Genomic DNA, 27406 nt, shown 5'->3' with positions numbered 1-27406 from the left:
TTCCAGTTGTAAAACAAACACACACACACACACACACAGAGCACTGTTGATTCCCATGACAATTTTACAGAACAGGGCTGGATTAAACCATATAGCAACAAAAGTTAACAGACTGCTTAATAAGGTCAACCTTGTTGCCTGAATCTGTGATAAACAATGATGCAAAAACATCTCATCCAGTAGTTCACTATGGCCGTCTGAATAAAGCTACACAGTCTGTATATGAAACCACATACTCTGCCACAGCAAAACAAAGCATTGTAATATTTACTAATCAAGCTACTTATCATATCCAGCATATCTGAACTACTATTGATCACTATGATTTTCTAAGATTTTTACCTATTTTAAAATATTAACCACTGCATGTGAGCCAGTCTCATTGCGAGTGAGCTCTCTTCATTATACCAACTGTAAGTTGGAATGTAAGTAAGTAAGAATGGAATTAAAAAAGCAGGGTAGCCAAATGATTGCAGTTTTTATAGATGCCGGGCTCCATTTGCACTGCCTCTCTCAAAGTCTGCTTCAACAAATCCTATATTGGACTATCATACACCACATATCTGTTTACCAGCTGTCAAAGTAAATTTAGAGTACAGAGGGGCATATTAGAAAACACACAACAGACATTGCTAAGCACAGATATTCACTAGCTTAGAATTTTGCCAGCAAGCTATTAATCAGCCTAATGAACTGCTGTTTTCTATTTAGAACACTATTAGTTTCTTATGATTTGTTGATGTTTGAGCCACAAGGACAGCATCATGTGGCTAGAAAAAGTGTTGCCTTTAAGTACACATTAACAAATAATGTAGTGGGGCCTGTACGTATATACGCTGATTCCCTCTACTGGAAATAAACAGATCTGCTCAAATGTTTATACAAAGGATAGGAGTACTTGTGGCACCTTAGAGACTAACCAATTTATTTGAGCATGAGCTTTGGAGAGTGAATTTGTGTGGGGGGGTGGAGGGTGAGAAAACCTGGATTTGTGCTGGAAATGGCCCAACCTGATGATCACTTTAGATAAGCTGTTACCAGCAGGACAGTGGGGTGGGAGGAGGTATTGTTTCATATTCTCTGTGTATATATAAAGTCTGCTGCAGTTTCCACGGTATGCATCTGATGAAGTGAGCTGTAGCTCACGAAAGCTCATGCTCAAATAAATTGGTTAGTCTCTAAGGTGCCACAAGTACTCCTTTTCTTTTTGCGAATACAGACTAACACGGCTGTTACTCTGAAACCTATACAAAGGATGTCAGCCCTAATGCTACAGAGAGCTAGTGGAGATTTTCCAGCAGAGCCAATGGTAGTAGAGGTTTGTAACTTGGTGCAAAAGTCATGAGTCCACTTGTCACTCAATCTATGCAGTCACTGAATGTCTGAGGTCTTTGTTTCCTATCTCAGTACTTCATTATATGGCAGACCGTAACATGCATTCTTTATAAGATCATTTAAAATATGTTGTTATGGAATGGTACCATTGAATTATTGTTTTAAAAGTTAATTGAAAATTGTTGTAGAGAACGCTGCTGTGGCTGATTAGGTACTTCAGTAGTTTCCTGATACTCCCACAGGTCCCTATGTGCTGTGGTTGGTTTATGCATTAAGAATTAATAAACTGAGCTTTTTAAAATAATGATATGAAGTGACTGTATACTGTTTGCCTTCACATCAGTTTAATAGCATTGCATGTTGTGGGTGAAATGTTACTCATTGAGGCTCAACAAATGGTATATGCAATATTTGTGAAGATGTGGCACAAAACCAGTTAACAAAAATGGCAAAATGGCAGTTAGTGATCAAGTAATGTAAGTGAGATCTGTGTGGGTGTAGAGGGTCTGCCCCTGTAGAACTCATTGCAAGATCAAGGCCCTAGTTCAGTAGTGTAATATTTTAATTATTTAAAACAATAAAGGTAGCATAGTGCACAATATTTGCTAAAAATTCTCAGGTCTTAAATTGGATTACAGTAGTAGCTCTTCTTCCATGCTACTAAACTTTACATCATTCACTTGTCCATCTATAAATAATAGTCAGGTGCAGACACAAAATGGTTCAATGTCAAGCTAATTCTGTCTAACAGTGAAAACTAGCTTTTCCCCTCCTCTTAATTTTTTAAGCAAGCAATTTACATAATGTAGTACATATCAAGGTTAAGTTTTCCTTTCAACACTGAGCTCCCTCCAATTGCTGTAAATTTACTCAAAAGCACTTTCTCCTATACCTCTTGATGCAAGCTCTCAGAATACAATGCTTTTAAAAGATCTAACTGGCTGCCACTGCAGATGGAACAGCAAAGTATAAGGGTAAATTGTTAATAATAATTAAAGCTGTTTACCCCTTCCAATGACAATGCTGCCTCATCTAAAACAACGAGGACCTAACCACATCAGCCACAGCATCAGGGGCTCATTCACTTGCACATCTACTAATGTGATAATATGACATCATGTGCCAGCAATGCCCCTCTGCCATGTATATTGGCCAGACCCGACAGTCTCTATGTAAAAGAATCAATGGACACAAATTAGACATCAGGACTGGTAACATACAAAAGCCAGTAGGAGAACACTTCAATCTCCCTGGACATTCAATAACAGATTTAAAAGTAGTCATCCTTCAACAAAAAAACTTCAAAAAACAGACTTCAAAGAGAAACTGCAGAGCTACAATTCATTTGCAAACTTAACGCCATTAATTTGGGCTTGAATAGGGACTGGGAGTACCTGGCTCACTACAAAAGCAAATTTTCCCTCTCTTGGTATTGACACCTTCTCATCAATTATCGGGAGCAGACCACATCCACCCTGACTGAACTGGCCTTGTCAACACTGGTTCTCCACTTGTAAGATAACTCCCTTCTCTTCATGTGCTAGTATATCTATGCCTGTAAATGTAATTTTCACTCCATGCATCTGAAGAAGTGGGTTTTTTTACCCATGAAAGCTTATGCCCAAGTAAATCTGTTAGTCTTTAAGGTGCCACCAGACTCCTCATTGTTTTTGTGGATACAGACTAACACGGCTACCCCTCGGAAACGCTGCCTCATCTAGTTTCCCCAGAAAAACATTTTGCAATAATTATTTGTGCAAGTCATATAGCAGGAACTAGACATGTCAAAAATACAAACTGGCACCGGTTCATTTTCATTTCTGTACAGTGGCTATATGTAATAGATTTTGCAATACATTACACACATAGCAGCGTTTACTTTGAACTCAGAGGGCCTGATGCTGTGAGATGCTGACCATCTGCTACATCAGTTGACTTCAGGATGAGATGATTCTTTCTCTCTCTCTGGTATTTTTAAGGTGCCTGCCACATCAGCAGTTACAGGTGCTCAGTTCCCCTCAGGTTCAAGCTGTACATTTTGAGAAATTTTGGCCAGGATTTTCAAATGTAGGTGCCTAAAATTAGGCTCCTATGTCCATATTTCGGCACCTGATTTTCAAAAATGCTGAGCACCCCAGCTGCTCCCAGTGACTCTAGTTGCAGCTTTTTATGGTGGTTGGCATCTCTAAGAGAGCCAGACAGCACTTCCTACAATAAAACCTGCAGGAACGGCAAGGGAAGAAAAACCCAGGTGAAGTTCCAGGATCTAGCAAACTTTTTAGGAGGCCAGGGGCCATCTGCACTAAAGTCCTATACTTCCATGACAACTCTATACCATGAGCAGCCTCCAGAAACTCCTCCTAGGCATTGCTGCCCTCAGATATCACGCCGCCACCGACGGGACTCCACATGCAAAGTAATACAGCCTGAGGACACCGTCCCTTTCCTGGGTCTGATGTTCCCCCAGCCATACACCCACCCAACCTGTGGTTGTCCACTCCCTCCGCACAGATCTCAACTTCCGAGAGCTCTCGGGAGGCTTTGGAAGGCAGGCATGCAGTCGTGGAGGATGCTGATCCCCTTCCCAGCTGTGCAGAAGGGTAGCAAAATTGGGCCCAGGCTCAGGCCCTTAAGCCTTATTTCACTGTATTGTCTTACATTAATCATATGTTTGCACTAGGCTGTGTCATCCTCTGCCTCTCAGTCACAAGGCAAAGTGTGAATGACAGCAAATCACACCCCCAACTAACTACTTTATGCATAAACAAGGAGTAGGCAATGCTTTCGTGAGGTAGCTGTTGGGTACTTAACACTGCATTTATGCCCTCTTAAAAATCAGACCAAATAGGATTCCAGCCTCATCCATGTGACAAAATTTCCAAAGTTCCCATGCTAAAATTGTTCTGGAAATTGAAGACCTCATGGGATACCACCAAGATTTTTAACATGCTACCTTTTATGCTGCCACCACAGGAAGCACAGAACTGTATATTAAGGCAGTTAATATACTGTAATTTAGCTGATCACTGAATAGTAATCCCACAAGGCTGGCAAGAACATCAAGAGCGCAGATTTTATAAAATTCCTTTTGACGTGAAATTATATAGTGTTTGCAATAACAAACTAGGGATAGGGTTATACACAGAGTTTCCTTAGAACTCCTTCTGAGCTTGCTTATCAGATGTTCCCCAATATTCTTCTTCAGGAGTGAAGCATTTTCTGGACAGTCTGTCTCTCTTTCTGCCTATCAACTCAAAGAACAAAGTCATGCCTACTTCAGAATGAAAGTGTTAATAATCATTAATCTTCAACATACACATTTCTGTTGTAAAGCAATTGGCTAATTAGCTCTGAGGTGTACCCTAATAACTTTCAACCACTCAGGCTGAAGGCCACTAGGATGGTTTCAACTGGTAAAACAAGTCTGTTTTAAAGAGGCCCCATTTCAGGTTGTACAATGTCAGCTTGTTTCACAACTATCACCCATTTGTCACTCATTACTTAAGGCTCTATTCACCATTAAAGATCCATGGCCTTTTGCCTGGAGCTCTTGCCTTCATGCCCAGACCAAGCAATTGCATGGAGATGGGTCACTGTTGTGAGAATTTGGGCCAGAGAAAGCCAAGCAGGGCTGCACATTTCAGGGGTCTATTCTGGCTATGCTCACACATGTCCCCTCTCTTTGTGCAATATAAAATAAAAGAGTAACATGGTTTGTTTCCTACTTAGAAATGCAGTGTAAATTTTCAGAAATGTGTCATTTAAACGTACATATTTAAAGGTGGCAGATGCTGCAATAAGTGATCTGCATGAAGAAGGAAGAACCAGCCCAAAAATATAAAAGTTACATATTTCAGAACTGATTAAACAAACAGAAGTGTGGGGGGCAGTTGTGTAGTTATATCTGACGTGATTTACCATATGTACCACCTTTCTTCATAGTTTGTGCTCTCCAGTTCAGAAGAGAGAAATGGCTGTCATTAAAACAATTATAAAAGGTTAAGGAGAAAATGTAGAATGGCATGAAAGAGCATCTACAACTACAAATGCACAAACTGGGAATGAAATGAGCACAGAATTCACCGCTTCTTTTGGACAGGGGAACCATCTTTGACCTTTGCAATTTACTGAGCAACTAAAAAGCAGTGCAAAAATCACTGAGTGAAATCCCGGCACTATGGAAATCAACTGGAGTTCTGACACTGACTTCAACAGCAGTGGTGCAAGTAAGCCGGTACGGTCAGGTACACCATACCATTAAGACATTTATTGCCGGTACGCCATACCGGAAAGACTTTTTCAAGAATGAATTGTAGAGCCCTGAGCAGATACAAATTTATACCTGCAGATGTGGATATCCACAGATAGAAATCAGTATCCGCTGAACCTAAGGGCTCTCCCAGGAACCACAGCAGAGAAAGGAACAGAACGTGATGCCACTGCTCCCAGGAGCCAGCACCCCACACCAGCAGCTCCTCCAGCACAGCTATACCACCCCCAGCCCCGCCCTACGGCGGGGCTGTACAGACCCCAGACAGGAGACGCAGCTGCATGGAAGGGCTGGGGGTGGCATTTACAGCTGCAAGCATGCTAGATTAACATTCCCTAGGCCCTAAAATTCTCAGTAACTTAGTAGAAGAGTAGGGTTCTCCAACAGAAAGTGGACAAGAAAATGAAATACTCTATGCTTATGTAAGACTCTGGTGACTGGGAGTTGCAAGTCCCCCCTGTGCCAATACACAGAGAATAGGAGCTATAGAGCGTTAGCAGCTTACGTTTTTAGCTCTGAAAGTCCCTGATGCATCGGCCAAGTGAGCAGATAGAGAGATGGAATTCTAGACATCTTTGATCAAAGAGGCAGGTAATGTTGTGAGCATGGACATGCATGTAAACCTTGCTTTTCAAGTCTAACCTAAGGGCTTTAAAATACTGTATTCCAATTGGCTAATAAAAGCTGTCTTCTTTTGAAAAGGCTGCCCTCGGTTCTGTGTCACTGAATAGGTAAGTCTCTGACAGGGGTCTAACTCATTTGGAACTGCTGGAGGAACCACAGTGAGAAACAGAGGTGCTGAATCCAAAGACCCAGTCTTGAAGTGGTGGAGCTGCAGGGTCTTCCTTGCAAAAGTGGAGGTCTAGGGCCGTACTAAAGTAGTATTCTTCCAGAGATCCTGTGTAAAGGTCAGAGGCCTAGCATGCCCAGAGGATCGATGGCCGCTGGTGGTAGAAGTGGGATGCTGTCTGAAATCATAGTGTTTTGCAAAAAGCGACCACAACAGTAAAAACAAGCTTAGTCAAAACTACTGTAGGGAGAAAGTGGTTTATGTTCTGAGTAGACAGAAGGAAAGGACAGTTAAGGAAAATGACATATGATCAACTCCTTAAGAGGCAGACAGCAGAGCTGTGCAAAGGGAGAGTTAAACTTTAAAAGTGAACCAAGGCACAACTGTTTGACCTACTACATGAGGACAACCAAGAAAGAATTAAAGTCCAGACCCAGACAAGGTTCCCGGAGGATCAGGCTGGGGGAAATAGAGACATAGATACAAACAGAGTCAAAGCAGGACAATCACAGTATCTGCAGCAGCCGAAGCAATTGCAGGGTGTCCTCAAGATCAAGTTCCCCAACCTAAAAGCTAGAGCGGCAAAAATTGCAGCTGGAAAAAAAAGAGATTTCAGGTGGAGGAGCAGGAACTGAGCTGGAATGTCAGACGCTGGCTGATCAGGAAAAGACAAAACCGAGTGAGCCAAACATGAGAAACAGCAGCAAAAGCAATTTGGAAACTGAGAACCTGAGGAGCAAGAGATCACATGTGAATGGTAAGTAGGGAGAAACTCTGGGATGCCAAGATCACAGGAAACACATGTAAATTGGGACAATAATTTAGAAGGGGGGTATTGATGCCTACCCCACTGCCTTTCAGAAAGCTTGCTATTTAAATCACGTTCCCCCTGTGGATAGGTTCCAAGGTCTCACTCCCTTTCTGACACCCAAAGTATAGAGGTGTGTATAATCAAATGGATGGAACTGATTCAGGGAGTGAACTTTTTTAAAAAGCCTTATTGCTTAAGTTTGAACTGATGCCTGAGGCTTACAGAAGACGGTTTGGGAGCATGCAAAAGAATATGGGGGTGACATATATGGAGGTTGCAACCCAGATGGAGGAGCACCTCCACAAATGGGGAAAAGGTGCAAGAGTTACTATCCTGGATGTTTGTCTGATTGGTGGCATTAGAACAACTTAGGAGGTGTGTCCCCATAACCTTAAAACATGGCTAGTGCTCCAGAACCCAAGGCTTGCATTGTGCAGCCTGACTGGCAGGTGAATTTATGGATAGTAGGCCTGGTTCAGAAAAGAAAACCCAAAATGGGACTGGCCCAAGTCAAGGTCCCATAAAGGGGTTTCTCAGAAATGGGATTTAGGTAAACCTGAAGTGGAGGTATTGGCCAACTCAAGCAGACCATCAATGAGAGATCCCAAGGACCCAAGACATTATGTCTGTAATAGGCCTAGGCATAAGTGGGCAGAGTACCTGAGACTCAGTTTCCTGGGGTCTGGCCATGGCCCGCTAAGGGTTAACCTAGAAAATACAACTGCAGGGAATGTCAGCTCCTCAAGTCTTTGGTACTAACAGTATAATGGAGGATTCAGAGGCCTCCCCACTAGCTCCTCTAGGAGATAAAATGTTCAGACTGCTGAGTTTAACCCTTAGGCTCTGGTGTACCAAATTCACAGGGTTTCCTCAGGTCAAGTAGTGGGTGTAGGCAGGAGACTTGGGGGGGGGGTCAGAGCATAAAGGGGAATGGACAAAGGTCCAGGACTTGTGGGACATGAGTGCTGAGGTAACTCTGGCTCTCACAAACTTATTGGGGTCAGCTATGTTAGGATCCAATGAGTATCTAACCCTGGGGGGGGTGTTTGGATCCCCAGTTAAGGTGCCTGTCCCAAAGATATACTTGAAATCGGGTACCAAGAAGGGGCACAAAGAGGTTGGGGTGCATGACCAGTTACCTATGGGGGTGCTGATAGGAAATGATTTGGATGACTAGCCTGGCAGAGACCGAAGCACCTTGATTCTTACCAGGAGCCAGAGAACATCACCATGTCTTCACCTAGGGTCACAGACCAGCATGCATGGGGCTAGAAAGCTGCTGCTTTTGGCTTGGGAGAATGCACTCCCTGGGGCAGAGCCGGACAGAGCTGGGACTGAGACTCCAGCCAGAAGTAGGAAAACTGAGGCACAGCTTAGAAGTGCTGTGACTCAAATTCCAGCCGGTGAGGATGGATAGGTTACTCTCCCTGCCCCAGTAGCAGAGTTTCAAGCAGAGCATCAGAGTGCGTCCTCTTCAGAGAAGCTGAGAATGATAGCTAGCTCTGGCAGTATAAACCTTGTACAAAAGGTCTGCAGGAAAGATTCCTGTGGAAGAAGGGATACCTTTACAGGGAATGGGTTCCCTCCAGGGAAACTGAATTTTGGGGGGATAAGGATGGAGTTGCAGGTCCCCCTGGGAGTAGCAGAGCTGCAGGACTCTTCCTTGCAAAAACTGGAGGGCCTAGAACTACATGGGTATACTGCCAGAGACTGCGTAAAGGTAAAAGGCCTTGTGGATCCATGATAGCTAGAATTTCGTTTTAAAAATTATTGTAACAGCAAGCAAAAGAAGTCCCTCAAGAAATGAGCGGGTGCTCGACAACCTTGTTACCTTGAAGTGCCTCATTTCTCCCTCTGAAAAAAGGATTTGGGATATAAATTACTCTTAGCTCCGAGAGAGGCTCCCATTCTTCATTTATGGCATGTAGCAATTCAAGCCATTTCCAGAGGACTGCATGGCTACCAGTATACTGCTAACGAACCTGCACCAGTCTGCATTAGGCATTTGACATAAGCCAAAATGCATGCAACAATATGTTCCTCTGCAGAGGCGGAAAGAGCAAGCAGATTATCTCCACATGTTCCAATGCTCTCTTTTTCGATCCCTTCTCACCATCTTTCCTTGGACGTAAAAGTAAAAATGTAATTGATCATCAATAGAACAGGAAAGACATCAAGAGGAGTTTAGTCAAAGTGAGAGCAGTGGGATTAGACCTCTCTCTATTTTGCCACTCCATAAAAGGTGCGAGTCTTGGTCATATGCAATTGTGTGGAAGGCTGATCATGTGGGGTGTTTTCTTGCTTTACAAGCCACTCTTACATCTTCTCCTTGTTCCACTGTATTTAAGTGTTAAACCAGCAGGATAGGGATGTCTGTTTTTGATACATACTTTGTATAGGTTTTAGGTGCTTTCTCTTCCAGAAAGCTAGACTGTGCTGACCTGTGAATTGGAGCAAATGACAATTTGGAATAAGATTTAGGACACAGCTGCTGGCAAACTGAGAAGGAGCTCAGAATCAGAAAACAGGGAAGACTTCTGGGTCCAGGTTCTTTTCTTTGGTTATTCTAGAAGAATGGGGAGGGGAGTACTCGTATTGTCTTTCCCCCTCATCTGAGCCTCCAGCTCTAGTTGTGTTCTAATGTCTGTCAGATGCAGATCAATATTTCACTGTGCTGTAATTTCTTCTAGTTTATTTTATGCTGTAACATACTGAATGTGAGTATCATCAAGGCCAGATTTTCACAACTAAATGTGCAAAAATGTATATGTCATTACTGCACTTGCACATGTATGCTGAAAAACTGTTCCAGCAAATGGCCAGCCAGACCCATAACTAACTATCTGACTGCACGATTACCTGATTCACAAATGCATCTCAGTAATTACACATACAAGCCTGGTGCACAAATGTGAATGCACAGTTTTGAATATCTGGCCCTCACTTACTTGCCCAGCATCAGACAGTAAGTAGCTAGCAGAACTGAGAATGAAACCCTAAAATCTTGACACCTCATCTATGCTTTGTCTAGCTATTCTAATGACAACTGAGTTAGACTAAGAATGCCTGATGTTGCCTGTTCTCAGTCCTACTCACTGAGCTGTAGCAGCAGGGATTCTTTGTGAAAATTAGACTTTAGACATCATAAAAGATAAATGGTGCATGAATGTCTGATGCAGAATGGTTATAATCATAATTTGTATCCTATTGCTCCATAATACTTGCCGGTAATGTTTAATTTTCCAAAATTATTACATTTCCAGTTCATAGGAGTCTTTTTCTTAGCATATGCACAACATGCCTCAGGCGGCATATGACCAGATTCATCACCGAATTTGGACTGCTGGTTGAATCATTAGCTTCCCCGGCTCGGGCCAGGTACTGACGGGGAGTGCGACTTGAGCATTGATCAATGTCCCCCTTCATAGGAGTGAAAACATGAAAGCGACTACATGCTTTAACCCATTTTTCCCCCAATCATTTTTAACACAATGTCTGGTTTGAGAATGAAATCTCAAAAACCAAAAGTTTCAAACCAACCAACCAACTTATTTTTCTTATCTGTACTTTTTAATCTCTCTACATTTCAGACTCCATTCCTTGCATTACGTGATATGAATAGCCAGTTCTTGCTATCGTTCTCTTGCACGGCATAAGTAGCCTGTGTATTGCTAGCTGGCATTCCTCTGCATCTTCCTTTTCTTTTCTTCAGAGATCTTGCCTCTCTGCATAGGAATCTTCTCAAAAGGAAACTTGGTGAGAAGAAATAGAACAAGCCAAATTCTGCCCTTACTTTTAAACCGATGGCACAAGCATGACTAAAAGCAGTGCAAAACAATTACACAGAGAATGACTAATTAATCCTTCCCATAGAACTACACAATAAAAACTCAAGTTCATTTAACTTAAAATTTGTACAATTATATCCTCTTATAAGAATACGCTACGCAATCATTTGAACTGTTGCTTTGCCTGGACAGTTATGAAATACCACTACATCTTGTATACAGAGCTGTGTCTAGTAAATTCACCACAACAGGCTGGACAGCTTTCACATTGCACAAGTCTTGGTGCTGATGGTCTGAAGGGTTTACTAAAAGATCTAAAATGCTTTATTGTCCTTGTACTTTTCTTAGGGGGGCTGATTTTTTAAAGTTTGCAAATGCCTTTTCATATGCATTCACATGTGCACAACCGTATGCCAAGTTTTGCCTCTGGTTACCATTACTTGTTACAATATTCAAATTGTGTACTGGCTATTTGCATGTGTAAATAAATCTGCTTGTGCACTCTCAGTGATTATACATGCAAATTAGGAAAGCAATTGAACGTGCACTTTTATTCACAGCTGTGCACAATTTTGAAAATCAGGCTCAGGAAGCGATGGACAAATCTTAAAGGGTAAAAAAAAAAAAAAAAAAAGAATGACCTACCATTAGATAATTACCATTTCAATATATTTTATAAGCAGGCAGAGTTCTTTAAAAACAGAATTATCACCATACAGGCAGATAATGGCTCCCTGGAGATATGTGGACTTTTAAGTCTATTGTTCTCTTAACAGATGTCCTTAAAAATGAGGGCAACTGTATTAAAATTAATGGCTCTATAATACATACAAACTGCATGAATATGAGCACTAGCCTTTCTGAATAGTCCATGTGCAGCACATTGTCTGTTACAATGAACAGTGCATCAGCTCTGAATGGTTGTGCTTGAGCCGCCAGGCATGGAGTTACAAGTGGAGCTTGTAACATTATGTTAATTAGGTCTAATATTTTAATAGGCAGCCATATTAGAACACACTCTATATTTATTTTGCCTTCATCTCTGCAACCATTGCCATTTATTGTAGGATGTTCTGTGCAGTCTTACACTAACAGCAGCTCTATGTGACTAACAGTGAATATATTCACAAAATGATAACACAGGCTGATTTGAATTTAAACATCTGCTTGATCAAATAAAACCTTTAGAGTAATGATCAGAAGTGACCCTTTATTCCAAGTTTCAGAGTAGCAGCCAAGATTTTCCATTTACCAAACACTAACAAAAACCAGTCTTCAATCTTTCTTTTCCCTTTCATAAAAATTCAACCAGAATCAGAAGCCTGAATTTAAACAAAACAGTGTGTTTTTAGAACTGAGACATGGCTTGTGAAAGTTGCCATTCTCTGGTTAGGCAGCCCCCCTCAGAGTGTAACTGCTGTTTCAGACAAAGTTGTATGGCGTAGTTAGCCATACAACTTTCAGCCAGGCTCAGTTACTGGGGCATGTGAATATTAAAAGTCAAATACTCCAACATCACTTACATTTTCTTTCCGAACATTTTATAATAGAAACTACCACCAAGTTACCAATATCATGACGTTTAGAAAATAATGTCATTATACATTGTCACTGGTTTCAGGTTAAAAAAATCCTCATTATCTGAATATTGTTCTGACTGGTTAAGATTTAATAGCAAGAACAAAGTTTTTAAAAGCTCATGAATGGTGAACTCAATACTAATAGGGTCCTTTCAACCTACACACTGCACACATACCTCACATAGAAGGATCCACATTAGCTCACACAGTGAACTTGGTATGAGGTATAGTCTTACACAAAGTCAGCTGCTCTTCTAACAGATGCTGTGTTACTTATTTAAGGATTCATTGATGGGTGATGATCTATCTTCTTTTTGACATCAAAGTAGATGCACTACATCTATTTTATAATATTCAGGTGTTCTTGGAAGCAAAACACTTTGCAGATTACATTAGTGTCTGCTTAGTGCAACACAGGGCTTGTCTGAACACAGTTTCTGTACTGTTATATCAGTTTAAAAACTGACATATTTAAAGCAATACACTGCCCTAGTATTGTTGCAGTATAAAGGTGCTTATATCAGTATAGTTTATTCTCAAAAGTTTATGGGATTCTAAACTGATATAGTAAGAGCACTTTTTAAAAAACACAAAACTGTATGTGGACCAGCCCAAAGTTGCATGGAATTGGTAAAGAGAAAATTACACCCACACACACTCGCCTATGTTGGCTCTTTCTACAATATGGAATGAATGGAAAGCTAAAGAAATCCTGTTCAAGAGAGCGGCTTACAAATCCAGCCCAGTTCTGTTCCCTTTGTGGGATTTCTGCTATTGACTTTAGTGGGAGTGAGATCAGACACCCAGTGAGATCAGAAATGGGCTGAAAATGCAAAACTGGGAACCCAATTCATTTGTTTGACAGACCCAAAATGTAGGAATTTGTCAAATCTGAGGTTCTGGTTCAGGCTCATGAGTATTATTATCTACGTGGGAAGAAAGTCTTTCTCCGAGTTGCCATAACCACTTCTGACAGCTTCTCCAAACTTTGTACACAAATGACATGAAAAGCCCAATCCTGCTCTCACTGAAGTCTAATGGCAAAACTCTGTTTAGATGGACGAATTAATGTTAGCAGATTGAGATGTGGCCTGAGTAAAGATACACTTCTCAGAGACAAGACTTGCAGTGGAAGAAGCCTCCAGAAAACAGACCAACAGGTTAAATCAAGAGTGGGGAAGGAGATTTTAAGAATAGTTATTCTTTTATGCAACAATTAAAAGATATTTTTAAATGAGCTACAAAAAGATGAGATAAGATAGAAACAAAACAAAAAAAAGAAAACTTGTTTTCCTCTCAGTGGAGGAGACAATTCCTTCCTATCTTCAGAAATAAAACATTCTTCATGATCTTGAAGTTAGCATTTTATAGCCCCAGTCTCAATTTTATGCACTAAATATAATCCCTTATACTTGAAGACAACATTAAACAATAAAATCATAATATATTCAGCTGGCTGAAACCACTAGTGCTACTTTATTAGTTTAAAAGTCTTAATATTTGCATGGGATGCTTGAAGGTCAAGTTCTACTTTAACTTCCAATTTCTCCCTATAAATTGACAGAGTATACACATGTGTGCAGCATGGATATGGGGTATGCTTATGTTAGTGTACATTAAAAAACAAAAAACAGAATCTCATGGGCAAGCAGGATAAAAGTATAACTGGAGTTCCTCTCTCTCCCAAGAGTTGACCAAGTTTAAACCTGAGAAGTGCTGCTGGTCAGTGCCAAAGCACTGAAATTAGCAAGATAATTTTCTAGAAATCAGTAGCAGAAATAAATGCAGCAAAATGAGCTCTTCAGCCTTGTAACTGTCTGCTGAATCTACCACCATATAAATACCTTTGAAGGTAGGGCATTTCCAATGGAAAATATAAGAAACAGAACTTCTTTAGTAGCATCTGATAAATGTCCCAAAGAAAAATTGTAATTAGAGTAGGTTATGTCAGCACCCAAGTAATTTCCATCTTTGTTTGCAAGTTCGGGGGGATCTCTCTCAGAGCATATGCAATATGCCCAGGCATTTGAGGGCATCATTATCAGCCAGATGGAGCATCGGTAGCCCTACATCGAAATAAGTCAGTGGGCATTCATCAAGGATATGTGACCTTCTGAAGTTGACCGCAGCTGCATCGTGGGACATTTGAAAACATCGTGTATACAGATTGGCCACACAGTTGCCCTGTCCTACTTGAAACCAGTTCAGAGATGCTTTGGCAGAGATCCCTTGGCAGATCAAAACCTGGTGGAGAGACGGTTGGGTCAGTGACGAGCGAGTGATTAACAGCTGTCATTGCTGACCACTTGTTGTGCCAAGCAGATGACCATAAAGGATAAATGCTGTTCTCATTGATCTTGGAAAGCAGCATGACAAACGCCTTCTAATGGCGAATATGGCAAGGCACTACGTTACTAAGTATTGGCAGCCATGGTGGCAATGGAGTCGCATGCAAAGTCCTAGTAACAATACACATAGCTTTGCTAAGCTCTACATCGACCAGCCTCGTGTGAGACGAGTGACACCAGACAGGAGCACACTACTCTGCTGTTGAACAGCAGAGGGCAAAGGCTGATCTTCTAAGTGCCCAGGTGCTCACAGCCCAGGTTGAGCCAGCCAGCCAATTTTCTGAGCAGGTTGTTCCGAGCGCTGAATTTGGCTGACGTCTTCCTCAAGTGGTTGCAGTACATTAATGACCTATCCAATGTTACACCTAGGTGAACTAGGAGACAGAATCTGCCTATGGCCCCAACCAAATGTAGCAAAGCAAACTTAAAGTTATGCATGTACTTAAGTGCTGGGAAGGACTGAAATTTATAAGAGTAAGGTACAGGTTGCCCGATGGGATATAAACTAAAGGATATTTTAGTTTTAATTGAAGTTACTGCTCAAAAAGGACCCAATCCTGAGTGCCTGCATACCTAGCACTTTTCAGGAGACACTCAGCACCTCACGGGATTGGGCCCTCACTGACTGATCATGCAACCCAGACTCAGACTGGTTTTACTGAGGTCAGAGAGGGGCTACTCAGATCAGTAACAGCTGCAAGACTGGGCTCCAAATATAGTACTTAAGTAAATGAGAGATCCGTAGCTCACTACCCCAGTCTGACCTCTTGGGATCTTGAGAAGGTTGCACATTAAAATAAGTTTTGTAGCCTCAAGTGAGAATTTGTCTTCATTACTAAACCATCACAGTGCAGCCTGATCTACACTGGGGGGGCATAAGGGGGAATCAATCTAAGTTACGCAACTTCAGCTACGTGAATAACACAGTACTTAGATCTACTTACTGCGGTGTCTTCACTGCGGTAGGTCGACTGCTGCCATTCCCCCATCGACTCCACCTACGCTTCTCACTCCAGTGGGGTACTGAAGTCGACGGGAGAGCGCTCGGTGGTTGATTTATCGCATCTTCACTACACGCGATAAATCGACCCCCACTGGATCATTCGCTCCAGAGGTAAGTGTAGACATGCCCTCAGCTCTGAAGAGCCTCTGGGATGGGATAGCAAAGGGCTTTGCCAGTTTGGATTGGCAGTGTGGTGAGGGGAAGCTTCCACATTGCCTATGTATGCTAGGCTTTCCTTCCTGAGCATTACATTAACCCACTTTCTTTAAAAAGGAGAGGAAAAGCAAAAACTCATTCTGGACAGACATTAAATATTGCAAAGAGTTCAGTAATCTATTCAAATCTTTTAAAAAAATCACTATTAGCTAGCAATTTTACAGCCATCATATTTTACCAACATAATTGGTTTCTGTATATATATTTTTTAAAAACTGCAATTAACAAGCAGGATTTTCTTGGCTCTTAAACTGGAATATGAGATATTAACACCCCAGGGTAACATGTGTCCATGTGTTATTGCATGATAACATTTCCATCATCTTAGCTAACAGACTACGCACTTCCTTTCTAATTCTGCTAAAATGACTGTTCTGTAAAGATAGCATTCCCTTGTTAAAAAGCAGATCTCCAGGGAGTTCCTCTGATTAAAACATAAATAAAATGTGTGAGGGTTTACAATTTATGTTCCAGTAATCTGTGTCTTCCAACATCACATGCACTGTAATCCCTTTCCTCCTGTATCATATGTCCTGTAATCCTCCTCATTTTCCTAAATCACATGCCCTCAAATCCTTCTCCATTTTGAATCTCAAACTCTTCTCCTCCACATATATATTATAATCCTGCTGCGCAATATGTGCTGGAAGCCTGCTCTGGCAGATGGATTTTCATTTTGCTCAACCTTATAGGTAACTGGTAATAAAAGTGTTTTATGTATCTAGTATTCATAGCCCTCGTGGTTATACGGGCTGTAATTTAATGTCTGTTGCGGTGCTATTCATAAACCATTCAAACTGTACTTTTCAGCTTTAGAATACCACTTGACTGAATTACTATTTTGCATTCAATCTGGTGGGGGATGGAGGGTTATTCTGTATGGAAATCACTCATAAGCATTTTTCAGCACACTCAAGATAATGTGAAGTTTACAGTAAGAGCAGTGCTTTACAGAAGATATATCAAAAGTTCTTATAACTAGAGAGGAGTATTTGGAATCAAAGCCTTATAAAAAGTAGTTTTTAAAAACAGCACTGAAACTAAGCCCTTGAAAATCAACACATATCTTCCATGGGAATTCAGTCCCTCTGTACCAGCTAGCTGCCATAATATAGAGGACTACCAAGCCTAGACACTTCTAGTACATGTCCCAGGCCTGAAGAAGAGCTCTGTGCAGCTTGAAAGCATGTCTCTCTCACCAGAAGAAGTTGGTCCAATAAAAAGATATCTCCCCACCCATCTTGTCTCTCTACCAAGCCTAGAGCATTGATTTTGCTGACTCAAACTGTTCTAGCAAGTCCATTAGGGATGCAAACACTGCAGGCCAATCCAATTCCAGAGATATCCAAGCAGGATTCTAGTATTGTCTCATATGCTTAAGACAAACCTGCCTTTGAGGAACTTTGAGTTACCTCCTCTTTGATGTTCTCTGTTCTGGGGCTCCTATACTGCTGTAACAATAAGATATATTAGCTGTGATACTAACTAGTCTAATTTTATCACACTAGAGTAAGCTGCCTCAGACCTTTGTGGAAGGTCTATTATTTCAACAGTGTAAGCACACACCACACCACCAGAGTCGTTCTTTACGCCTGTAGATTTTACTCCTCAAAATGCAAAAATCACAATTTAAAAGTTAAAAAATTAATTAAGAGTAATGACTGTTACAACTGATCCCGTCTGTAATACATGTACAAACCATTCATATCAGCTTAATCAGGAGAATGAACTTTAGTGGCTTCTGTCATAATAATCTATGAGGATAAGTGAGCAGGAACTATAGATTATATAGATTATTAAATACGACATACCCTTCAGGCCAGATATGACAGGTGTAAAAAATATTTTAACAAGACCAATAGCAAAGCATTAAATGAAGCAACATCCTGCCATATAGTAAAGCAGTAACACAATGGATGAGTTTTAAAAAAAAAATTATACACTGTTAAATGGAAAAGTCCTAAATAAAGTTGTATCTGGTTGTAAAAAAAACAAAAAAAAAGTCTTTAGTGGGAGCTTAACCTAATCTACGAGAGTTTTACCATTGATTTCAACAGGAATAGGATGTAGCTCATTCTGTTTTGTTATTATACTTTCTTCCAAAGCAGTGAAAAATGAACCATGCACCAACAACTAGTGACAGGCAAAAGTGTTGTAAGAGTCATTACTACCTTAAGCATACTAATAAATCTAAGAATTTTAAATTAATATGTCTGTGTATTTTTAAAACTATTTTGTCAATGAAAAGGAGAGATTAGAGAATCTGAAATTAAACAACTTCTGAAAAAGGCATATTTTAGGGTTGACAACTTTCTGCTAGCAAAAAACTGAACACCCTTGCCCCTCTCCCTGCCCTGCCCTTCCTCCAAAGCCTCACCCCTGCCCTGCCCCTTCTCAAAGGCTCCGCCCCTGCTCACTCCATCCCCCTTCCTTTTGTCGCTCAGTCGCCCACCCTCACTCACTTTCACCAGTCTGGGGCAGAGGTGTAGGAGGGGGTAAGGACTCCGGCTGAGGGTGCGGGCTCTGGGGTGGGGCCAGGGATGAGGGGTTTGGGATACGGGAGGGGGCTCTGGGCTAGGGCAGTGCATTGGGATGTGGGAGGGTGTGAGGCCAGGGATGAGGGATTTGGGATGTGGGAGGGGGCTCTGGGCTGGGGCAGTGCTTTGCAATGTGGGAGGGGGTGAGGCCAGGGATGAGGGGTTTGGGATACAGGAAGGGGCTCCAGGCTGTGGGGGTGGAGCTGAGGGGTTCAGTGTATGGAAGGGGGCTCCGGGTTGAGGCAGGAGATTGGGGTGTGGGAGGGGGTACGGGCTCTGGGCTGGGTGTGTGGGTTCTGGGGTGGGGCCAGAAATGAGGTGTTCAGGGTGAGGGAGGAGGCTCCTGACCTTGGCAGTGGGTTGAGGTGCAGAGGGGGTGAGGGCTCTGGTGTGGGGCCAGGGATTAAGGATTTGGGGTGCAGAAGCAGGCTCTGGGCTACAGCTGAGGGGTTTGGAGTGCAGGAGGGGGCTCTGGGATGGGGCAGAGGTGCAGGGAGTGAGAGCTCTGGCTGAGGGTGCGGGCTCTGGGGTGGGACTGGGGATGCAGGAGGAGGCTCCAGACTGGGACCGAGGAGTTCGGCGGGCGGGGGATCTGGGCTGGGACCAAGGGGTTCGGAGGACAGGAGGAGGTCGGGGTGCAAGCTCTGGGCTGTGCTTACCTCAGGCAGCTCCCAGAAGCAGCAGCATGTCACCCTCTGGCTCCTACATGGAGGCGTGGCTCTGCGCACTGCCCCATCTGAAGGTGCTGCCCCCGCAGCTCCCACTCGCCACAGTTCCTGGCCAATGGGAGCTGCAGAGCCAGCGCTTGGGTAGAGGCAGCATGTGGAGACTCCTAGCTGCCCCTATGCATAGGAGCTGGAAGGGGGAGTGGCGCTGCTTCCGGGAGCCACACAGAGCTAAGGCAGGCAGGGAGCCTGCTTTCGCCCTGCTGTGCCGCCGACCAGACTTAACAGCCCAGTCAGTGGTGCAGACCAGAGCCGCCAGGGTCCCTTTTCAACCAGGCATTCCGGTCAAAAACAGGACACCTGGCAACCCTAGCACATTTAGAGCAAACAGATGGATCTAACAAGGGAACCAAATAGTTAAATCTTGAATTTACTTGTCGCCTTACTGCAAAACTCATTATTTTCACTAATTTGAAAACCAGATTAAAATATGGGCCTCAAATGTTTTGAAGATATTTTCATAGATTGGTCCCCACTATTAAGGCTTATGCCTTGTGCAAAGTACATTGTTATCTTCTGACAATTTACTTTCACCTTTGAAACTCAGTTTAATTGTTAAACTCAAAAAAAAATTATTAGAAGCATCACATGGGATATTTTGAAACTAGAAAGGGACAATAAACTAGAATAATGTTCTGTTAGGAGTAATCCCGCCTTCTCAGGCCGAGGGAGGAAGGGAGGGATGAAATGACCTGGAAGAAGAGGCCTATGATTCTATACTGTGGGAGAGGAGGAAAATGAAATAAAACTTTTTGAAGTAATACAGACACATCCTGGAGGTGAATGCATGGCTGTATGGATGGTATCGCCAGGAAGGCTTCTGCTTCCTCGACCATGGGACAGTGTTCTGAGGACAGCGGAGCAGAAAAGGGGTCCTCCTATTTAGGAAGTGGAAGAGCATTTTTAGATACAGACTGTAATGCTGTGTGTGAGTGAGAGTGAGAGAGAGATGTGGTCAGAATTCTTGGAGTTCTGAGACACTTTCTTGAACAAGAGAGAATTCTGAGAGCACCCAGCTCAGCAGACAGACTTGCTCATCGACAGGGAAACAGTGTGCAGCAAACTAGGGTGTGACTCTATAACTCACTAGCTTGCAGTGCACTAACTGGCCGGGTGGACCCTGCAATCATGCACTAACAGTTCCACAGCGCACTCTGACAGCAGTACAGGATTGTTGATCCGTTATGGAACTTTTAGTGTGTGGTAGCAGGCTCCCCAGGGTAACTTAATTTGTGGCAGGCTAGTGCACTATGCATTGACAATGCAGCTTGCCATGCACTAAGTCTCCATGTGGACAAGCCAAAATATTATGTTATAAAACCTTTCTAACTCTAATGAAGAGATGTACAATAAAAACCTCCATTGAGACCAAGTGGCAGCTGAAGGAACAAGGCCAATATTTCCTGTGTCCAGTGTGGCTGCTGCAGAAATCTATATAGTGGGCTTATCTTTTTAGATCTGCAGAGGAAGGCACATTTTTCTTTGAGGGAGAAAAAAGGCTGAAGCAACAGTTTTCAAGATCAAATTAACTTTTAACCTGAGCAGACTGGACATTTTCCTGCTAAGTTCTCTGCTTCCCTGTGTTTGAAATAAATCTAAAGCCTCTGTTTTTCTTTACTGTAGCATGATCATCATCCCAAACATGTGTTTGTATGAATTCTATTTTAGGGAACAATTTTAAAGGAGTGAAAGAACAGTCATAAATGGTGAATGTCTGCTACCAGTCCTAGAACACAACGCTGCTTATCCACATATGAAGACCATACTGTTTTGCTGTTCCTCTGGAGTCTGAGGCAACTGGCAAACCTCTCTACTTTGGAGTAGCCCCAGAGCTGGCCAGTCAATACCTAAGTGAGGGTTTAGTTATTTAATCTAACCATGCCTTTGAATTCTTGTTCAAGTTTACAGCCCTTTTCCTTTAATCTGTAAACCATTTACTTCTATCACCAGGAATTGTCCACCCACACTGGAGGAATTAATATGGTTTAATCTGGCCACAACTTTATTCATTTATTGTATCTGGGAGTAACCGGCAATAAACTCTACAGTACAGATCATCATTGTTTCCTTAATAATTTACACAATCCCCACTCTGCTTCCAGCCACCCCATAGTTGGGACCATGCTGCCCCCTCTTCATAACAGGGGTAAAGGGGTTATAAAAGCAGGGGCGGCAGCTCCCTGCTGTGCCAGATGTAGGAGCCCCGAATCCCATTCCTCAGCTCCCTTTGCGAATGCTTTCCCTTTACATCCTTTTCCAATCCATTATATCCAGCAGCGGTAGCCCTTCCATACCGAGTACCTACACTAGACATCCACCACAAGCTTCATGTACAAAATTGCAACTTTATAACCTAAACCCCCAGCCCCATGCCACTGGGTCCCAAACTCACTGTCGGGAATGCAAAAAAACCCAAAACAATCGCATCTCAGCCAATCTGGCAGTGAGGGCAAAATTCCTTCCCAGACCCTAAGGAAAAACAGGAGACTAGTGTGATGCCCATAGTGGATCATGAAGGAACCCAATCCTTTTTTAGACTTCATGGGTGGGAGGGTGGGTGCTGCCAACCTGGTCCAGCTGAAAGAGGTTTCTCTGGGACTGCACACGGTAGAAATACCATCCCCCCTTCCAGTCAGCTCAAAGGGGAGTGCCGTCTCACCCCCACCAAATCAGGTCCAACAGCTTCTTGCTTCTACCCAACTCTGTCCAGGTAAACTTTCTCCTTCCTCCCCCTATACTACCAGTTTCACAGGGAGCACTTAAAGGGTCAAACACTTTTCTTCCTGCCAGCCAAAGACCCACTTCATACAAACTTCATTGTGTTTATGACCAGTGATGGGCTCCAAGCCACTGAGTTTTAATTCCATATCAAAAGCTGAGGTCAGGTTGCCAATTTTGGTTGGATGTATTCCTGGACGTTTCATCACATGATGGAATCTTTAATTAAAGATTAATCTTTAATTCCTGGAGACTCCAGGACAATTCTGGAGGATTGGCAACCCTAAAATGAGGAGGGGTTTAGATTCAAGCCCATATCTAGTTTAACACTCAAGGCCAGATTCTGCTTCTAGGTATAGTTATGCATGAATGCCACTGACTTGCTACAGATTTAAACTTGTTTAGCTAAGAGTAAAATTTGGCCCTAAACTTGTTTAACTTGTTCATGAAATGCCCACTGGTTTAATTAAGTTTGTGTAATTTCACACAAACAGACTGCACCTAGTTATCTCTAAAGAAATATCGACTAGGACTTGTTCAGTGTTTCTGAAGAAATACAGTAGTATGAATTAGAGCTTAGCTCATTGCTGTTCCATGTCATTAAGACCAAACGGTATATTATATATTTATTATACAATCTGTTTACTGGTTCACTGGAGTGCTCACAGCAAAAGCCATTAATTAACAAACCCCCAATATGATGTTTTAAAATATAATCTAAAATCCGTTTGGCAGTTATGACTAAGGACTTAATTAAATGAGAATGTTACAACCAATTCCGCCCTCTTTGGACAAACTTTCTGGCTCATTTAGTTATTTTTGCTTTGTTTCATTTTATTATGGAAGTACCTAGAGACCCAAGCTAAGATGGAGGCCCCATTATGTGATTCATTGCTCAAAAACACACAGTGAGTTCAGGTCCCAAAGATCTTGGTATACTGTTCTGAAACAATTTACTCAGATCTGCCCCTATGTGAGTTATTTTATTTCGCATGCGTGTTGCAGTATTTTGAAAGATTACTTCCACCCAAGCCCTTTTGAAATTACAGCATGTGTTAAGTAAAGTGAATGTTTACAATTCCTCATGACTCTAATTACGTAATATAATATTATTCTTTGGAAACAGCAAGAAAAGTCCTTGGTATTTTAGAGAGCTGGTGCTTCAGTGTACATTAAGGACTGGTTGACAAGCTAAGGAAGTTTTATTGCTATTAGAAAGGCAAGAGGGAATATAAAATAAATAATTCTATGCTCTTGAATATTTTTTAATTATTTTTCTTTCTTTAAAAAGAAAAATGTAGTGGTTTTGGAAGCCCTAGAGACTGAAGTCCTCTATTTAGCCACTTAAAAGGGACAACAAAGGCAGCTGCAGTGAAAGCTATCCCACTCTGTCCAAACAATATGATCCCAACATGATCTGGAATGACCACTCTAGAGTTGAGGCCTATTCAACCTTTAGCTTCTCTACGGAGATTTAGGGTCAGATGCTCAGCTGGTATAAGTCAGCATAGATTTACACAGACTGAGCATCTGGACCTTAAAAGTTAGTCAGACCATTGTCATAAGCACTTTATCTTTTAGTTTAATATGCTTTATTCTTGATAATGCTGTTTACATATTTGCATATCGTGTTCTACAGTAATGGTCTCGTTTCTTTTGTAGCTGATGGTGGCTTTAATATAAAGGATATATTTCTACTTCAGTTCTAAAAGATGAGACATTGGGCTCAGATCTGTTCCCTCTGGAGTAAATGACAGTCATGCCACTGACTTAATGGGAGCTGAATTTGGCCCAAGATGATAGTTGACAAACTTCAGCTGTCTCAAGAACTCCTACATTCTGTCAGCTCTTTTTAATAATAAAAAGAGTGGGAGTTCTTAGAGAGGAACTTGTACTCATATAGCCATCAATATACACGGGGTAATTTCAAGGAAAGATGGAAGAAATGTCTGATCCGTGCGGAAAAGTAAAACCAATTCTGACTATACCTTGTGTTAGAAGCAACTGATCTTGCTCTTTAAGAAAATGACTCAGGAAGTATAAACCTCAGGCTTGCCCTTTCCTGTTTCCCAAAGCTTTTGCTCTGCTACAGCAGATCTGCTATGGACTGGCACTCTGAGGGCCCTCACTACCATTTACCTCAGTGCGAGCTGAGAGCATTCAGAATCTTACAGTACTGGGACTTCTGTGCAGAAGGATTGTCATATGGTTAAGATACAGAACTAGTAGTCAACAGATCTGGAATCTGTTCCCTACTCCTCCACACACTTCCTCTGCATGAACTGGGCAAGTCACTTAATTGCCCTGTGCCTCAATTTCCCTATTTAACAGACAGAGATAATACTTTACCTCAGAGGGATAATATCTGTTTTGAGGTACTCACTATCATGTTGAGCACCTAGAAATTGCCTATAAATAAAATATTAAGGTGAACTGTACTTTCTGAAACTTTGGTAAATATTTTTCAGCAGTCATGCAACAGTAATTTAGTTGTACAGCTATGTATTTTAATAGCTGAGATTGTTTAAATGATCTAGCTACATTGTAATGTAGTCTTGCACTATTCATCGCTATTTCACCACTGCAGAAGCCCTAACAGAACATAAGTCCCAAAAACTGCCATTCAGAGTCCAGGGGACACACAAAGGGAACTTGGGGTTCAGATTGATCCTATCTTCTGTAAGGCACCAAATCACATTTACAAGTATTGCCAACAACTGTAGCTGGTCTATCTGGCTCTAGCTGGTTTGTTTAACATTTCACCCAAACTCCTAAGCCCCAGAACACTTTTTACTAGCTTGACCTCGCAGTTCAAAGAAATTACCTAAGTTTAAGCGTGCTGGCATTGACAGTTCGGCGTATCCTCCCTAGGACATTCTTATTTCTTTCAGAGGACAAACTACTGTGGCTGCAGCATGCTAATTATAACTGCATTCAAAGAGAGTATCCATGGAAACAAGGAGTGACAGAACAGTCACTGAGATGTTTTATTTTGTACCAGATATGAGAGGTTAAGAGAGTCAATGCAAGTCTGATCATCAGAAACCCTGGCAATAGAAAAATGTGTTTGCTCCTGAAATAAATAGTCAATAACAAATGTAGGCAAATAAATTCTACTAACTTCCTTCAGAGTAGCAGCCGTGTTAGTCTGTATTCGCAAAAAGAAAAGGAGGACTTGTGGCACCTTAGAGACTAACCAATTTATTAGAGCATAAGCTTTCGTGAGCTACAGCTCACTTCCTCAGATGCATATCGTGGAAACTGCAGCAGGCTTTATATATACACAGAGAATATGAAACAATACCTATTCCCACCCCACTGTCCTGCTGGTAATAGCTTATCTAAAGTGATTTCCAGCACAAATCCAGGTTTTCTCACCCTCCACCCCCCCACACAAATTCACTCTCCTGCTGGTGATAGCCCATCCAAAGTGACAACTCTTTACACAATGTGCATGACAATCAAGCTGGGCTATTTCCTGCATAAATCCAGGAATAAATCCATAAATCCAGAACGCCACTAGCCGTCACCTTCAGCCCCCAACTAAAACCCCTCCAACGCATTATTAAGGATCTACAACCTATCCTAAAGGATGACCCAACACTCTCACAAATCTTGGGAGACAGGCCAGTCCTTGCCTACAGACAGCCCCGCAACCTGAAGCAAATACTCACCAACAACCACATACCACACAACAGAACCACTAACCCAGGAACTTATCCTTGCAACAAAGCCCGTTGCCAACTGTGCCCACATATCTATTCAGGGGACACCATCACAGGGCCTAATAACATCAGCCACACTATCAGAGGCTCGTTCACCTGCACATCCACCAATGTGATATATGCCATCATGTGCCAGCAATGCCCCTCTGCCATGTACATTGGTCAAACTGGACAGTCTCTACGTAAAAGAATAAATGGACACAAATCAGATGTCAAGAATTGTAACATTCATAAACCAGTCGGAGAACACTTCAATCTCTCTGGTCACGCGATCACAGACATGAAGGTCGCTATCTTAAAACAAAAAAACTTCAAATCCAGACTCCAGCGAGAAACTGCTGAATTGGAATTCATTTGCAAATTGGATACTATTAATTTAGGCTTAAATAGAGACTTGGAGTGGCTAAGTCATTATGCAAGGTAGCCTGTTTCCTCTTGTTTTTTCCTACCCCCCCCCCCCAGATGTTCTGGTTTAACTTGGATTTTAACTTGAAGAGTGGTCAGTTTGGATGAGCTATTACCAGCAGGAGAGTGAGTTTCTGTGTGTATGGGGGTGGGGGAATGTGAGAACCTGGATTTATGCAGGAAATAGCCCAGCTTGATTGTCATGCACATTGTGTAAAGAGTTGTCACTTTGGATGGGCTATCACCAGCAGGAGAGTGAATTTGTGTGGGGGGGTGGAGGGTGAGAAAACCTGGATTTGTGCTGGAAATCACTTTAGATAAGCTATTACCAGCAGGACAGTGGGGTGGGAATAGGTATTGTTTCATATTCTCTGTGTATATATAAAGCCTGCTGCAGTTTCCACGATATGCATCTGAGGAAGTGAGCTGTAGCTCACGAAAGCTTATGCTCTAATAAATTGGTTAGTCTCTAAGGTGCCACAAGTCCTCCTTTTCTTTTTACTAACTTCCTTGAAAGTTACCTGTACGTTTAAAGACCATCCAATTCTAATTCTACAATCTAGAGAACACTAAATCAACCAGCCAGCCTTTTTCCTTTCTTTTCTTTTTTAACTACAATTCTACTCTTCCTAAACGGAAATGTGTGGGAGGGATAAAACTTTAACATAACTGCATATAAATCTACAGTTGTTTAATCTTTTGCTGTCCTCAGCATTTTACTGAGTTTTAATTACATCTGAAAGCATGGATCCACTGTGTAAAAAAGGAGCTTTCTTAATCAACAGACCTGTTCCGAAGACCTTATGTATATTAGAGTCATAATTACCAACTGCAGTTACAACAGTAAGTTTTCACTCCTATCAGCGCTGAAGAGCTGAAAGTAAGCTGGACAGTAATACTTCTTAAGAACATAAGAATGGACATACTGGGTCAGACCAATGGTCCATTTAGCCCAGTATCCTGGTTTCTGGGAGAGCCTGGTGCCAGACACTTCAGAGGGAATAAACAGAACAGGGCAAACATCAAGTAATCCATCCTCTGTTGTCCACTCCCAGCTTCTGGCAGAGAGACGCTTAGGACACCCAGAGCATGGGGTTACATCTCTGACCATCTTGGCTCGTAGCCATTGATAGACCTATCCTCCAGGAACTTATC

At 42.1% G+C, this 27406-nt stretch overlaps 1 protein-coding gene and 2 long non-coding RNA genes across 4 annotated transcripts in view; 2 read left to right on the top strand and 1 right to left on the bottom strand.

Annotated features, from left to right (window-relative positions):
* The window catches only part of SLC44A5 (solute carrier family 44 member 5), a 184956-nt gene that overhangs the window by 101430 nt on the left and 56120 nt on the right, over positions 1-27406 (bottom strand). The gene's annotated exons all lie outside the window — the stretch shown is intronic.
* The window catches only part of LOC311525606, an 80665-nt gene that overhangs the window by 8462 nt on the left and 44797 nt on the right, over positions 1-27406 (top strand). The gene's annotated exons all lie outside the window — the stretch shown is intronic.
* LOC311525605 lies at positions 6850-21458 on the top strand. The gene is made up of 3 exons (XR_014712821.1): positions 6850-7152; positions 15889-16036; positions 21072-21458. It is a non-coding gene; the product is annotated as an uncharacterized lncRNA (long non-coding RNA).

This window comes from Lepidochelys olivacea, assembly GCF_965140295.1.
Source record: "Lepidochelys olivacea isolate rLepOli2 genome assembly, chromosome: 8".
NCBI classification, from domain to species: Eukaryota; Metazoa; Chordata; order Testudines; family Cheloniidae; genus Lepidochelys; species Lepidochelys olivacea.
This window is presented reverse-complemented; position numbering and strand designations above follow the sequence as displayed.